Consider the following 17,735-nt stretch of genomic DNA (forward strand, 5'->3'; position numbering starts at 1 on the left):
TACCCCCAGCTCCCCCTAGCTGCTGCATGCCTCTCTCTCCCGCCGGTGCACCGGAAGCTGGGCCCTGCTTCTGGCGTGAGAAGAGGCGGGCAGCAGCCGGGAGAGCCGGGGCCCGGTGGCAACCAGTGGCCGGCAACTGGACGCAGAAGTTGAGCCTGACCTCTGACCGGGCCCAGGACACTTGACCCGCCTCTCCCTCCTGCCGGTGGCCTTGCCCATGAAGACTGTCCCTCCTGTTGCAGGATGATACAGTGACACACAGAGGGGACCTATGACTTATCATGTCTGTCACTCATACTACAGGGTGACAGACACAGAGAGAGGGGACCTAAGGCTCCTGGATTCTGTCCCTCCTACTGCAGGGTGGCACAGTGACACAGATAGAGGGCATGTAACACACGGAGTGGGCCCCTGAGTGACAGGCACAGGAAGTGTGATATTGAGTGGCTGTGTGACAGGGACAGGATGTGTGACATTGAGTGGCTGTGTGACAGTGACAGGATGCGTGACAGTGAGTGGCTGTGTGACAGTGACAGGATGCGTGACATTGAGTGGCTGTGTGCCAGTGACAGGATGCGTGACATTGAGTGGCTGTGTGACAGTGACAGGATGCGTGACATTGAGTGGCTGTGTGACAGTGACAGGATGCGTGACATTGAGTGGCTGGGTGACAGTATGCGTGATATTGAGTGGCTGTGTGACAGTGACAGGATGCGTGACATTGAGTGGCTGTGTGACAGTGACAGGATGCGTGACATTGAGTGGCTGGGTGACAGTATGCGTGATATTGAGTGGCTGTGTGACAGTGACAGGATGCGTGACAGCTGAGATGTAAAAAGCGAGTGCTCCAGGTATGTCTGAGCTGCTTTAATGGAGATTGTCCAGCAGAGGTCAGCACTGCACTGTGTTTTATGGCCTGCAGACTGTAAATGACACATGTCCCTTGGGAGCTGATATAGTGAATGTGTGAGGACACCCCATGGGAATGGAATAGCTGGGGTTAGTGGAGAGACAGGTGTGTGTGTGTGTGTGTGTGTATATTGGAATAGCAGAGGGTCCTGCCCTATGACACCAACAGAGATGTGTGTGGGCGGGGGAGGGGGAGGTAAGCAATGGAATAGTATGGTGTTAATGGATAAAGTGCTAATAGGGCAGGTCTCAGAAAGGGTTAATACTGCAATATTAATAATTAACAGAGAGACATTCAGCAGGGCTGCGGCACTGAAGCGGTTAATGGCGCAATGCTCTGCCGGTCTCCCTGCCACTGTAGAGGTTAATGGTGTGATGCTCTGCAGGTCTCCGGCACTAAAGAGGTTAATGGTGCGATGCTCTGCAGGTCTCCATCACTGAAGCGGTTAATGGAGCGATGCTCTGCAGGCCTTCAGCAGCCACAGGGTTAAGGCGTCTTGAGATGGGCTGCAGAGGGCGGGGTTGAGTATTTGCGTCTCCCACCGTGTGATTGGCCGGAGGGGGCCTCCATGCCCTTACTGAGCCAGACAGCTACTGCCCTGGGCTCCCCCCCAGCACATTAATAACCCCCCGCACTGCCCAACCCTGCCAGTTCCACTCCCTGCTTTACTGAGAGGGCTCCTTTCCACGAGGGTCAGGTAAGAGCCTGCCCGGGGGGGCAAGAGGGCACCCAGGGGTTAGGTTACTGTCCAGGAATCTAATCAAAGTATATACGGTACAGTGTATATGTGTGCATATATATTATATACACTCATATATATATATACAGAGGTATATGTACCGTGTTAGCCGAGCTTAATAATCAAAAAACGAACAGACGATACCGTTCTGTGGCTAACGAAATGCTTTTATTTGTGCGAGATTTCGAGATACACTGATCTCTTCTTCCGTATATATATATATATATATATATATATATATATATATATATATTTATATCATAGTTACCAGTCCAAGAACCGGTAAAAGAGACAGCATACAGCAAGGAGTAATCCAAAAGGTAATTGTATTCAATAAACAGACAGTAACACGAAAGCCAAGGCGGTGAGGAAGGTCTCCCTGTGGGACCGAAACGTTGGCTTTCGTGTTACTGTTTGTTTATTGAATACAATTACCTTTTGGATTACTCCTTGCTGTATGCTGTCTCTTTTACCGGTTCTTGGACTGGTAACTATGCTGTGTGTTCTCCTATGGGACTAGCATCTGCCTCATGTTTTACATCAGTGTGCTGACTGTCTCTGCGATACTATATATATATTCACATATACAGGGATGAGTGCATGACATATAGAAGTATTAGGAGTAGGGATTCCCTGCCCTGAAGAGCTATCAGTCAGTGTCTCTGTACACACTGTATACTGATCTACATTTTATTCAGTGTATACTGATTTATACAGAAAATAAGATAATCATTTCACTGTATCTTTCATGGTGACTTTTTTTTTTTTTTTTTTTTTAATCGAATACAGATTTCTACATTGCAACATGAATTAGAATACATTGTATAAAAAATAAAGCTTACATGGAATATATATATATATATATACACACACATATATATATATATATATATACATATAAATATATACACACATATACATATATATACCCACACACACATACATACATACACATAATGTTTTCCCTTTTGTGTTTATTATCAGGGAGTGGAACTGTATAGAGATACTTGGCATCACTATACGATGCACCGTGTTCATTACCAGGGGGTGAAAATTCATAGAGATACTCAGCACCATTTTACAGCGCGGAATGTTCATTATCACGGGTTGGAAGTGTATAGAGATACTCAGCACCCTTTTATAGTGCAGCATGTTTATTATTACAGTGTGGAAGTGTATAGAGATACTCAGTACCCTTTTATAGTGCAGCATGTTTATTATTACAGTGTGGAAGTGTATAGAGATATATCCCACATCATTATACAGCGCAGCGTGTTCATTATCTGGGGTGGAAATGTATAGAGATACTCAGCATCATTATACAGCGCAGCACGTATATTATCAGGAGGTGGAAGTATATAGAAATACTCTGCATCATTATACAGCGCCGCACGTATATTATCAGGAGGTGGAAGTGTGTAGAGATACTCTGCATCACTATACAAGCGCAGCACGTATATTATCAGGAGGTGGAAGTGTATAGAAATACTCCGCATCATTATACAGCGCAGCGTGTTCTTAATGCGGAGGATGAAATAAGACCTCCTCCAATACGATCACATCAGCGGGATGAAATAATGCTGAGTATTTTCACCTGTGCCCTCTTTATGCGAGCGGGTTAGTGGTGAGAAATTGCTAGACAAGTATGGGGGGCGTGGGGGGGGGGGGGAAGGAGGACAGCTGCCGTTCCTTAACAGATCCTTCGGGGGTATTTTAGGAAAGTCTTACGACATTTCTCATACTTACGGGATCAGGTGTCTTAAAAAGGAGGAGGCGGGTGTCTTGTATCTCCACCCCCCCCCCCCATCCTTGCCAACGTCTATTTACGGGGGGACGGGAAGTGAGCGAGGGGGTGGAAGATGGGGCTGGGATATAGGATATACCCAGGTCACTGCAGCGTAGGAATCTCTGCGGTATTTAGGGCCGATCCTTTCCCTGGCCACTAACGAGAGAAGCATGTGCTGTGTGCTCCATGGGATTTGTCATCTATGAACCTATGAAATACCTTGTGTTAGAGAAGGGGTTATATGCTGGAGTGCTCTGCAAATCCTATGTACATATTGCATGAGGAAGGTTTTGACCACAGAGCAACATGCAACACTCCGTGTGTGAGTGTATATGTATATATACTAGATAAGTTATGGTGGGTGAAAAAGGTGACGAAAAACCCTCCACCGTATAGCATATAGCAAATAAAAAGATCACTTGTGAGCCCATTCACATGTCTTAGACAGGTCTGCAACCCTGTTTTTCACCATTATCACCTAGCATACGGTGCTTCCCCTGCAGCAAGGGATTCTGGGAAATTAAATGCAAATGAGCACTGTCACCTTTTGCCTCAAATCCATTTGTGTGTGTCCGCTGTGTGCATGTAATTTCCCAGAATCCCTTGCTGCAGTGGAAGCACTGTATGCTGGGTCAGGGGTGCGCAAAGTTTCTGACATGCGCCCCCCCCCCCCTGTCTCCACTCCCCTCAGGCTCGCGCTCCTCCCACTCCCTGCACGGCCTCAAATGATGTAACCGTGTCATGTGACATCACGTTGCCATGGCACCGTGGCGCCACGTGACCCCGCAGTGTCATTGGACGCCGGGTAGACACGGAGACGCGTCGCTGGAAGGGTACGTAAGTAATTGTTACAGAGGCCTCGCGCGATCCCCGGTATTTATTTTAAATGCTTTCGGGGTAGCGCAGGGCCTCTGCAACAGCCACGCCCCCCCACCCCCCCCCCCACCCCCCGAAAATCTCGCGCCCCCCACTTTGCGCACCCCTGTGTTAGGTGAAATGGCGAAAAGCAGGGTTGCAGACCTGTCTAAGACAAGTGATATTTGTATTTGAGATAATATATATATATATATATATATATATATATATACAAACAAACACAGTACAGGTTAGTGAACGGGAGTCTCTCTGCCAGTGAATAAGGTGGGAGGTGGACCCTTCTTTGTAGACCAATCGTAGTGTATGATTAAGCGTCACTGATCATATTCTTCCCGTGTGTGTTATACGCAGGTATCACAGAAACCGTCAAGATGGGGGAAGAGTGAGTGTTTTTCTGATTATCTGTCCGTCTATATTTGTATCCGTCTATCATCTGTCTACACCTGTTTCTATCCTCTATATTTATCTGTCATATATCTACACTACACCTGTATCCATCTATCTACATCTCTATCTCCTCCTGTGTATCTATCCATCTATCTACATCTCCATCTCCTCCTGTATATCTATCCATCTATCTACATCTCTATCTCCCCCTGCATATCTATCCATCTATCTACATCTCTATCTCCCCCTGCATATCTATCCATCTATCTACATCTCTATCTCCCCCTGTATATCTATCCATCTATCTACATCTCTATCTCCCCCTGTATATCTATCCATCTATCTACATCTCCATCTCTCCCTGTATATCTATCCATCTATCTACATCTCTATCTCCCCCTGTATATCTATCCATCTATATCTATCTCCTGTATATCTATCCATCTACCTCCTCTTGTATCTATCTCCACCTGTATATCTATCTATCTACATCTCTATCTCCTCCTGTATATCTACATCTCTATCTGTATATACCTGTATATCTATCCATCCACAGTATCTACACCTGTATCTATCTCCACCTGTATATCTATCCATCTATATCTATCTCCACCTGTATACCTATCCATCTATATCTATCTCCTGTATATCTATCCATCTATCTCCACCTGTATATCTATACAGCTATCTACATCTGTATCTATCTCCACCTGTATATCTATCCATCTATATCTATCTCCTGTATATCTATCCATCTATATCTATCTCCTGTATATCTATACAGCTATCTACATCTGTATCTATCTGTACATTTGTCTACACCTGTACCTATCTATATCTGTATCTATCTCCACCTGTATATCTATCTCCACCTGTATATCTATCCATCTATCTACATCTACATCTCCTCCTGTATATCTATCCATCTATCTACATCTGTATCTATCTCCACCTGTATATCTATCCCTCTATCTACATTTGTATCTCCTCCTGTATATCTATAATCTATCTAGGTATCCCTGTATCTATCTATCTATCTATCTATCTATCTATCTATCTATCTATCTATCTATCTATCTATCTATCTATCTATCTATCTATCTATCTATCTATCTATCTATCTATCTATCTATCTATCTATCTATGTACATATGTATCTATCTACACCTGCATATTTATCAGCTCTCTGTCTACACCTGCATCTATCCAACATCTACCTACAACTGTATCTATCTATCTATCTATCTATCTATCTATCTATCTATCTATCTATCTATCTATCTATCTATCTATCTATCTATGTACATATGTATCTATCTACACCTGTATATCTATCAACTGTCTACACCTGTTTCTATCACCTATCTAGGTATACATGTACCTATCTATCATATTTACACCTGTGTCCAACATCTATTTACATTTGTATCTATACACACCTGTATGTATCTATCTACACCTGTATATATGTAACATCTCTCTGTCTACACATGTATCTATCTAACATCTCTCGACCAACAACTGTATCTATAATCGATCCACACCTGATCCATCACTCCCCCCCCCCTCCCTGTATACATCATGCTGGGTGCGGGGGGTTTGGGTCTGTCTCTTTCTGATCTCTAATGTCTCTCTCTTTTCCCTCCTCCGCTCCGCGCTTAGTGACGTAAGTTCTTCTATTTACTTCTTACCCCTCAGGGGGCATCTGGGGGCAGTGATGGTGGGAATCCTCTGGGGTTGTACAGGGAAGGGGGAGTATATAGGGTAATTAGCGGAGTGTGGGTGTACTGGGGAGGGGAGATAAGTAAGGGGTCTCAAGGATTAGATAAGAGGGGTCTGGGGATTATTGGGGTCAGAATGTTGACGAGTTTGTTTTTTTTACATTTTCCTCCACCAGAAGAAGCCAAAAATCTCCAACACCCGTAAAACCCACCTGAAGGTAAGGTCGTATTACCCTCTCTCCCACACACCGCGCTCTTACAGCCCCCCAGCACACAGCACTCGTACACTGCTCCCCCCAACAAACAGCGCTCTTACACTGCTCCTCCCGCACACACACAGCGCTCTTACACTGCTCCTCCCGCACACACACAGCGCTCTTACACTGCTCCTCCCGCACACACACACAGCGCTCTTACACTGCTCCTCCCGCACACACACACAGCGTTCTTACACTACTCCTCCCGCACACACACACAGCGCTCTTACACTGCTCCTCCCGCACACACACAGCGCTCTTACACTGCTCCTCCCGCACACACACACACAGCGCTCTTACACTGCTCCTCCCGCACACACACACAGCGCTCTTACACTGCTCCTCCCGCACACACACACAGCGCTTTTACACTGCTCCTCCCGCACACACACACAGCGCTCTTACACTGCTCCTCCCGCACACACACAGCGCTCTTACATTGCTCCTCCCGCACACACAGCGCTCTTACTCTGCTCCTCCCGCACACACACACAGCGCTCTTACACTGCTCCTCCCGCACACACACACACACACAGCGCTCTTACACTGCTCCTCCCGCACACACACAGCGCTCTTACACTGCTCCTCCCGCACACACACACACAGCGCTCTTACACTGCTCCTCCCGCACACACACACAGCGCTCTTACACTCCTCCTCCCGCACACACACACAGCGCTCTTACACTGTTCCTCCCGCACACACACAGCGCTCTTACACTGCTCCTCCCGCACACACACACACAGCGCTCTTACACTGCTCCTCCCGCACACACACACAGCGCTCTTACACTCCTCCTCCCGCACACACACACAGCGCTCTTACACTGTTCTTCCCGCACACACACAGCGCTCTTACACTGCTCCTCCCGCACACACACAGCGCTCTTACACTGCTCCTCCCGCACACACACAGCGCTCTTACACTGCTCCTCCCGCACACACACAGCGCTCTTACACTGCTCCTCCCGCACACACACAGCGCTCTTACACTGCTCCTCCCGCACACACACACAGCGCTCTTACACTGCTCCTCCCGCACACACACACAGCGCTCTTACACTGCTCCTCCCGCACACACACAGCGCTCTTACACTGCTCCTCCCGCACACACACACACAGCACTCTTACACTGCTCCTCCCGCACACACACACAGCGCTCTTACACTGCTCCTCCCGCACACACACAGCGCCCTTACACTGCTCCTCCCGCACACACACAGCGCTCTTACACTGCTCCTCCCGCACACACACACACAGCGCTCTTACACTACTCCTCCCGCACACACACACACAGCGCTCTTACACTACTCCTCCCGCACACACACACAGCGTTCTTACACTACTCCTCCCGCACACACACACACACACAGCGCTCTTACACTGCTCCTCCCGCACACACACACACACACAGCGCCCTTAAACTACTCCTCCCGCACACACACAGCGTTCTTACACTACTCCTCCCGCACACACACACAGCGCTCTTACACTGCTCCTCCCGCACACACACACAGCGCTCTTACACTAATCCTCCCGCACACACACAGCGCTCTTACACTGCTCCTCCCGCACACACACACACAGCACTCTTATACTGCTCCTCCCGCACACACACACAGCGCTCTTACACTGCTCCTCCTGCACACACACAGCGCCCTTACACTGCTCCTCCCGCACACACACAGCGCTCTTACACTGCTCCTCCCGCACACACACATACAGCGCTCTTACACTACTCCTCCCGCACACACACACACAGCGCTCTTACACTACTCCTCCCGCACACACACACAGCGTTCTTACACTACTCCTCCCGCACACACACACACACACAGCGCTCTTACACTGCTCCTCCCGCACACACACACACACACAGCGCCCTTAAACTACTCCTCCCGCACACACACACAGCGTTCTTACACTACCCCTCCCGCACACACACAGCGCTCTTACACTACTCCTCCCGCACACACACAGCGCTCTTACACTACTCCTCCCGCACGCACACACACACACAGCGCTCTTACACTTCTCCCGCACACACACACAGCGCTCTTACACTGCTCCTCCTGCACACACAGCGCTCTTACACTACTCCTCCCGCACACACACACAGCGCTCTAACACTGCTCCTCCCGCACACACACACAGCGTTCATACACTACTCCTCCCGTACACACACAGCGCTCTTACACTACTCCTCCCGCACACACACACACAGCGCTCTTACACTACTCCTCCCGCACACACACAGAGCTCTTACTCTGCTCCTCCCGCACACACACACACAGCGCTCTTACACTGCTCCTCCCGCACACACGCAGAGCTCTTACTCTGCTCCTCCCGCACACACACAAAGCGTTCTTACACTACTCCTCCCGCACACACACACACAGCGCTCTTACACTGCTCCTCCCGCACACACACACAGCGCTCTTACACTGCTCCTCCCGCACACACACACAGCGCTCTTACACTGCTCCTCCCGCACACACACACACAGCGCTCTTACACTGCTCCTCCCGCACACACACACAGCGTTCTTACACTACTCCTCCCGCACACACACACAGCGCTCTTACACTGCTCCTCCCGCACACACACACAGCGCTTTTACACTGCTCCTCCCGCACGCACACAGCGCTTTTACACTGCTCCTCCCGCACACACACAGCGCTCTTACACTGCTCCTCCCGCACACACACACAGCGCTTTTACACTGCTCCTCCCGCACGCACACAGCGCTTTTACACTGCTCCTCCCGCACACACACACACAGCGCTCTTACACTGCTCCTCCCGCACACACACAGCGCTCTTACACTGCTCCTCCCGCACACACACACAGCGCTTTTACACTACTCCTCCCGCACACACACACAGCGCTCTTACACTGCTCCTCCCGCACACACACACAGCGCTCTTACACTGCTCCTCCCGCACACACACACAGCGCTCTAACACTGCTCCTCCCGCACACACACACAGCGTTCATACACTACTCCTCCCGTACACACACAGCGCTCTTACACTACTCCTCCCGCACACACACACACAGCGCTCTTACACTACTCCTCCCGCACACACACAGAGCTCTTACTCTGCTCCTCCCGCACACACACACAGCTCTCTTACACTGCTCCTCCCGCACACACGCAGAGCTCTTACTCTGCTCCTCCCGCACACACACAAAGCGTTCTTACACTACTCCTCCCGCACACACACACAGCGCTCTTACACTGCTCCTCCCGCACACACACACAGCGCTCTTACACTGCTCCTCCCGCACACACACACACAGCGCTCTTACACTGCTCCTCCCGCACACACACACAGCGTTCTTACACTACTCCTCCCGCACACACACACAGCGCTCTTACACTGCTCCTCCCGCACACACACACAGCGCTTTTACACTGCTCCTCCCGCACGCACACAGCGCTTTTACACTGCTCCTCCCGCACACACACAGCGCTCTTACACTGCTCCTCCCGCACACACACACAGCGCTTTTACACTGCTCCTCCCGCACGCACACAGCGCTTTTACACTGCTCCTCCCGCACACACACACAGCGCTCTTACTCTGCTCCTCCCGCACACACACTGCTCCTCCCGCACACACACACACAGAGCTTTTACACTACTCCTCCCGCACACACACAGCGCTCTTACACTGCTCCTCCCGCACATACACACAGCGCTCTTACACTGTTCCTCCCGCACACACACAGCGCTCTTACACTGCTCCTCCCGCACACACACACAGCGCTCTTACACTGCTCCTCCCGCACACACACAGCGCTCTTACATTGCTCCTCCCGCACACACACACAGCGCTCTTACACTGCTCCTCCCGCACACACACACACACACAGTGCTCTTACACTTCTCCTCCCGCACACACACAGCGCTCTTACACTGCTCCTCCCGCACACACACACAGCGCTCTTACACTACTCCTCCCGCACACACACAGCGCTCTTACACTACTCCTCCCGCACACACAGCGCTCTTACACTACTCCTCCTGCACACACACACACAGCGCTCTTACACTACTCCTCCTGCACACACACACACAGTGCTCTTACACTGCTCCTCCCGCACACACAGCGCTCTTACACTACTCCTCCTGCACACACACACACAGCGCTCTTACACTGCTCCTCCCGCACACACAGTGCTCTTACACTGTTCCTCCCGCACACACACACAGCGCTCTTACACTGCTCCTCCCGCACACACACACAGCGCTCTTGCTCTGCTCCTCCCACACACACACACAGCGCTCTTACACTGCTCCTCCTGCACACACACACAGCGTTCTTACACTGCTCCTCCCGCACACACACACAGCGCTCTTACACTGCTCCTCCCGCACACACACACACAGCGCTCTTACACTACTCCTCCCGCACACACACTACTCCTCCTGCACACACACACACAGCGCTCTTACACTGCTCCTCCCGCACACACACTGCTCCTCCCGCACACACACAGTGCTCTTACACTGCTCCTCCCGCACACACACAGCGCTCTTACACTGCTCCTCCCGCACACACAGCGCTCTTACACTGCTCCTCCCGCACACACACACAGCGCTTTTACTCTGCTCCTCCCGCACACACACACAGCGCTCTTACACTGCTCCTCCCGCACACACACACAGCGCTCTTAGACTGCTCCTCCCGCACACACACAGCGCTCTTACTCTGCTCCTCCCGCACACACAGCGCTCTTATTCTGCTCCTCCCGCACACACACACAGCGCTCTTACACTGCTCCTCCCGCACACACACACAGCGCTCTTACACTGCTCCTCCCGCACACACACACAGCGCTCTTACACTGCTCCTCCCGCACACACACACAGCGCTCTTACACTGCTCCTCCCGCACACACACTGCTCCTCCCGCACACACACAGCACTCTTACTCTGCTCCTCCCGCACACACACAGCGCTCTTACACTGCTCCTCCCGCACACACAGCGCTCTTACACTGCTCCTCCCGCACACACACACACACACAGCGCTCTTACACTTCTCCTCCCGCACACACACACAGCGCTCTTACACTACTCCTCCCGCACACACACAGCGCTCTTACACTGCTCCTCCCGCACACACACAGCGCTCTTACACTGCTCCTCCTGCACACACACAGAGCTCTTACACTGCTCCTCCCGCACACACACAGCGCTCTTACACTATCCTCCCGCACACACACACAGCGCTCTTACTCTGCTCCTCCCGCACACACACACAGCGCTCTTACACTGCTCCTCCCGCACACACAGCGCTTTTACACTGCTCCTCCCGCACACAGCGCTCTTACACTGCTCCTCCCGCACACAGCGCTCTTACACTGCTCCTCCCGCACACACACAGCGCTCTTACACTGCTCCTCCCGCACACACACACAGCGCTCTTACACTGTTCCTCCCGCACACACACACAGCGCTCTTACACTGCTCCTCCCGCACACACACACAGCGCTCTTACACTGCTCCTCCCGCACACACACACAGCGCTCTTACACTGCTCCTCCCGCACACACACACACACACACACAGCGCTCTTACACTGCTCCTCCCGCACACACACACAGCGCTCTTACACTGCTCCTCCCGCACACACACAGCGCTCTTACACTGCTCCTCCCGCACACACACAGCGCTCTTACACAGCTCCTCCCGCACACACACAGCGCTCTTACACTGCTCCTCCCGCACACACACACAGCGCTCTTACACTGCTCCTCCCACACACACACAGCGTTCTTACACTGCTCCTCCCGCACACACAGCGCTCTTACACTGCTCCTCCCCCACACACACACAGCGCTCTTACACTGCTCCTCCCGCACACACACACAGCGCTCTTACACTGCTCCTCCCGCACACACACACAGCGCTCTTACACTGCTCCTCCCGCACACACACACAGTGCTCTTACACTGCTCCTCCCGCACACACACACAGCGCTCTTACACTGCTCCTCCCGCACACACACAGCGCTCTTACACTGCTCCTCCCGCACACACACAGCGCTCTTACACAGCTCCTCCCGCACACACACAGCGCTCTTACACTGCTCCTCCCGCACACACACACAGCGCTCTTACACTGCTCCTCCCGCACACACACACACAGCGTTCTTACACTGCTCCTCCCGCACACACACAGCGCTCTTACACTGCTCCTCCCCCACACACACACAGCGCTCTTACACTGCTCCTCCTCCACACACACACAGCGCTCTTACACTGCTCCTCCCGCACACACACACAGCGCTCTTAAACTACTCCTCCCGCACACACACAGCGCTCTTACACTACTCCTCCCGCACACACACAGCGCTCTTACACTACTCCTCCCGCACACACACACAGCGCTCTTACACTACTCCTCCCGCACACACACAGCGCTCTTACTCTGCTCCTCCCGCACACACACACAGCGCTCTTACACTACTCCTCCCGCACACACACACAGCGCTCTTACACTGCTCATTCCGCACACACACACAGCGCTCTTACACTGCTCCTCCCGCACACACACACAGCGCTCTTACACTACTCCTCCCGCACACACACACAGCGCTCTTACACTGTTCCTCCCGCACACACACACACAGCGCTCTTACATTGCTCCTCCCGCACACACACACAGCGCTCTTACACTGCTCCTCCCGCACACACACACAGCGCTCTTACACTGCTCCTCCCGCACACACACACAGCGCTCTTACACTGCTCCTCCCGCACACACACACACAGCGCTCTTACACTGCTCCTCCCGCACACACACAGCGCTCTTACACTGCTCCTCCCGCACACACACACAGCGCTCTTACACTGCTCCTCCCGCACACACACAGCGCTCTTACATTGCTCCTCCCGCACACACACACAGCGCTCTTACACTGCTCCTCCCGCACACACACAGCGCTCTTACACTGGTCCTCCCGCACACACACAGCGCTCTTACACTGCTCCTCCCGCACACACACAGCGCTCTTACACTGCTCCTCCCGCACACACACAGCGCTCTTACACTGCTCCTCCCGCACACACACACACAGCGCTCTTACACTACTCCTCCTGCACACACACACAGCGCTCTTACACTGCTCCTCCCGCACACACACAGCGCTTTTACACTGCTCCTCCCGCACACACAGCGCTCTTACACTGCTCCTCCCGCACACACACACAGCGCTTTTACACTGCTCCTCCCGCACACACACAGCGCTCTTACACTGCTCCTCCAGCACACACACAGCGCTCTTACACTGCTCCTCCCGCACACACACAGCGCTCTTACACTGCTCCTCCCGCACACACAGAGCGCTCTTACACTGCTCCTCCAGCACACACACACAGCGCTCTTACACTGCTCCTCCCGCACACACAGCGCTCTTACAGTACTCCTCCCGCACACACACACAGCGCTCTTAAACTACTGCTCCCGCACACACACACACAGCGCTCTTACACATCTCCTCCCGCACACACACAGCGCTCTTACACTGCTCCTCCCGCACACACACAGCGCTCTTACTCTGCTCCTCCCGCACACACACACAGTGCTCTTACACTGCTCCTCCCGCACACACACAGCGCTCTTACTCTGCTCCTCCCGCACACACACACAGCGCTCTTACACTGCTCCTCCCGCACACACAGCGCTTTTACACTGCTCCTCCCGCACACACACAGCGCTCTTACACTGCTCCTCCCGCACACAGCGCTCTTACACTGCTCCTCCCGCACACACACAGCGCTCTTACACTGCTCCTCCCGCACACACACACAGCGCTCTTACACTGCTCCTCCCGCACACACACAGCGCTCTTACACTGCTCCTCCCGCACACACACACAGCGCTCTTACACTGCTCCTCCCGCACACACACACAGCGCTCTTACACTGTTCCTCCCGCACACACACACACACACACAGCGCTCTTACACTGCTCCTCCCGCACACACACACAGCGCTCTTACACTGCTCCTCCCGCACACACACAGCGCTCTTACACTGCTCCTCCCGCACACACACAGCGCTCTTACACAGCTCCTCCCGCACACACACAGTGCTCTTACACTGCTCCTCCCGCACACACACACAGCGCTCTTACACTGCTCTTCCCGCACACACACACACAGCGTTCTTACACTGCTCCTCCCGCACACACACAGCGCTCTTACACTGCTCCTCCCCCACACACACACAGCGCTCTTACACTGCTCCTCCCGCACACACACACAGCGCTCTTACACTGCTCCTCCCGCACACACACACAGCGCTCTTACACTGCTCCTCCCGCACACACACACACAGCGCTCTTACACTGCTCTTCCCGCACACACACAGCGCTCTTACACTGCTCCTCCCGCACACACACAGCGCTCTTACACTGCTCCTCCCGCAAACACACAGCGCTCTTACACAGCTCCTCCCGCACACACACAGCGCTCTTACACTGCTCCTCCCGCACACACACAGCGCTCTTACACTGCTCCTCCCGCACACACACACAGCGTTCTTACACTGCTCCTCCCGCACACACACAGCGCTCTTACACTGCTCCTCCCCCACACACACACAGCGCTCTTACACTGCTCCTCCCCCACACACACACAGCGCTCTTACACTGCTCCTCCCGCACACACAGCGCTCTTAAACTACTCCTCCCGCACACACACACACAGCGCTCTTACACTACTCCTCCCGCACACACACAGCGCTCTTACACTGCTCCTCCCGCACACACACACACACACACAGCGCTCTTACACTGCTCCTCCCGCACACACACACACAGCGCTCTTACACTACTCCTCCCGCACACACACAGCGCTCTTACACTGCTCCTCCCGCACACACACACACACAGTGCTCTTACACTGCTCCTCCCGCACACACACACAGCGCTCTTACTCTGCTCCTCCCGCACACACACACAGCGCTCTTACACTGCTCCTCCCGCACACACAGCGCTTTTACACTGCTCCTCCCGCACACACACAGCGCTTTTACACTGCTCCTCCCGCACACAGCGCTCTTACACTACTCCTCCCGCACACACACACAGCGCTCTTACACTGCTCCTCCCGCACACACACACAGCGTTCTTAAACTTCTCCTCCCGCACACACACACAGCGCTCTTAAACTACTCCTCCCGCACACACACAGCGCTCTTACTCTGCTCCTCCGGCACACACACACAGCGCTCTTACACTGCTCATTCCGCACACACACACAGCGCTCTTACACTGCTCCTCCCGCACACACACACAGCGCTCTTACACTACTCCTCCCGCACACACACACAGCGCTCTTACACTGTTCCTCCCGCACACACACACACAGCGCTCTTACATTGCTCCTCCCGCACACACACAGCGCTCTTACACTGCTCCTCCCGCACACACACACAGCGCTCTTACACTGCTCCTCCCGCACACACACACACAGCGCTCTTACACTGCTCCTCCCGCACACACACAGCGCTCTTACACTGCTCCTCCCGCACACACACACAGCGCTCTTACACTGCTCCTCCCGCACACACACAGCGCTCTTACACTGCTCCTCCCGCACACACACACAGCGCTCTTACACTGCTCCTCCCGCACACACACAGCGCTCTTACACTGCTCCTCCCGCACACACACAGCGCTCTTACACTGCTCCTCCCGCACACACACACAGCTCTCTTACACTGCTCCTCCCGCACACACACAGCGCTCTTACACTGCTCCTCCCGCACACACACAGCGCTCTTACACTGCTCCTCCCGCACACACACAGCGCTCTTTCATTGCTCCTCCCGCACACACACAGCGCTCTTACACTGCTCCTCCCGCACACACACACAGCGCTCTTACACTGCTCCTCCCGCACACACACAGCGCTCTTACACTACTCCTCCCGCACACACACACACACAGCGCTCTTACACTGCTCCTCCCGCACACACACAGCGCTTTTACACTGCTCCTCCCGCACACACACAGCGCTCTTACACTGCTCCTCCAGCACACACACAGCGCTCTTACACTGCTCCTCCAGCACACACACACAGCGCTCTTACACTGCTCCTCCCGCACACACAGCGCTCTTACAGTACTCCTCCCGCACACACACAGCGCTCTTACACTGCTCCTCCCGCACACACACAGCGCTCTTACACTGCTTCTCCCGCACACACACAGCGCTCTTACTCTGCTCCTCCCGCACACACACACACAGCGCTCTTACTCTGCTCATCCCGCACACACACAGCGCTCTTACACTGCTCCTCCCGCACACACACAGCGCTCTTACATTGCTCCTCCCGCACACACACACAGCGCTCTTACATTGCTCCTCCCGCAAACACACACAGCGCTCTTACACTGCTCCTCCAGCACACACAGCGCTCTTACACTACTCCTCCCGCACACACACAGCGCTCTTACACTACTCCTCCCGCACAAACACACAGCGCTCTCACACTGCTCCTCCCGCACACACACAGCGCTCTTACTCTGCTCCTCCCGCACACACACACACACACAGCGCTCTTACACTACTCCTCCTCGCACACACACACAGCGCTCTTACACTGCTCCTCCCGCACACACACACACAGCGCTCTTACACTGCTCCTCCCGCACACACACAGCGCTCTTACATTGCTCCTCCCGCACACACACACAGCGCTCTTACACTGCTCCTCCAGCACACACAGCGCTCTTACACTACTCCTCCCGCACACACACAGCGCTCTTACACTACTCCTCCCGCACAAACACACAGCGCTCTCACACTGCTCCTCCCGCACACACACAGCGCTCTTACTCTGCTCCTCCCGCACACACACACACACAGCGCTCTTACACTACTCCTCCTCGCACACACACACAGCGCTCTTACACTGCTCCTCCCGCACACACACACACACACAGCGCTCTTACACTGCTCCTCCCGCACACACAGCGCTCTTACACTGCTCCTCCCGTACACACACACAGCGCTCTTACACTGCTCCTCCCGCACACAC

At 53.4% G+C, this 17,735-nt stretch overlaps 1 protein-coding gene across 1 annotated transcript in view; it reads left to right on the plus strand.

Annotated features, from left to right (window-relative positions):
- The first annotated feature begins 6,586 nt into the window (after positions 1 to 6,586).
- Positions 6,587 to 17,735, plus strand: part of TNNI2 (troponin I2, fast skeletal type) — a 28,584-nt gene continuing 17,435 nt past the window's right edge. Inside the window, exon 1 of the mRNA XM_075566905.1 lies at positions 6,587 to 6,637. The gene's annotated coding sequence lies outside the window, so the exon portion shown is untranslated. The remainder of the gene's footprint in view (positions 6,638 to 17,735) is intronic.

The sequence above is a fragment of the Ascaphus truei genome, chromosome 12 (genome assembly GCF_040206685.1).
Source record: "Ascaphus truei isolate aAscTru1 chromosome 12, aAscTru1.hap1, whole genome shotgun sequence".
NCBI lineage: Eukaryota > Metazoa > Chordata > Amphibia > Anura > Ascaphidae > Ascaphus > Ascaphus truei.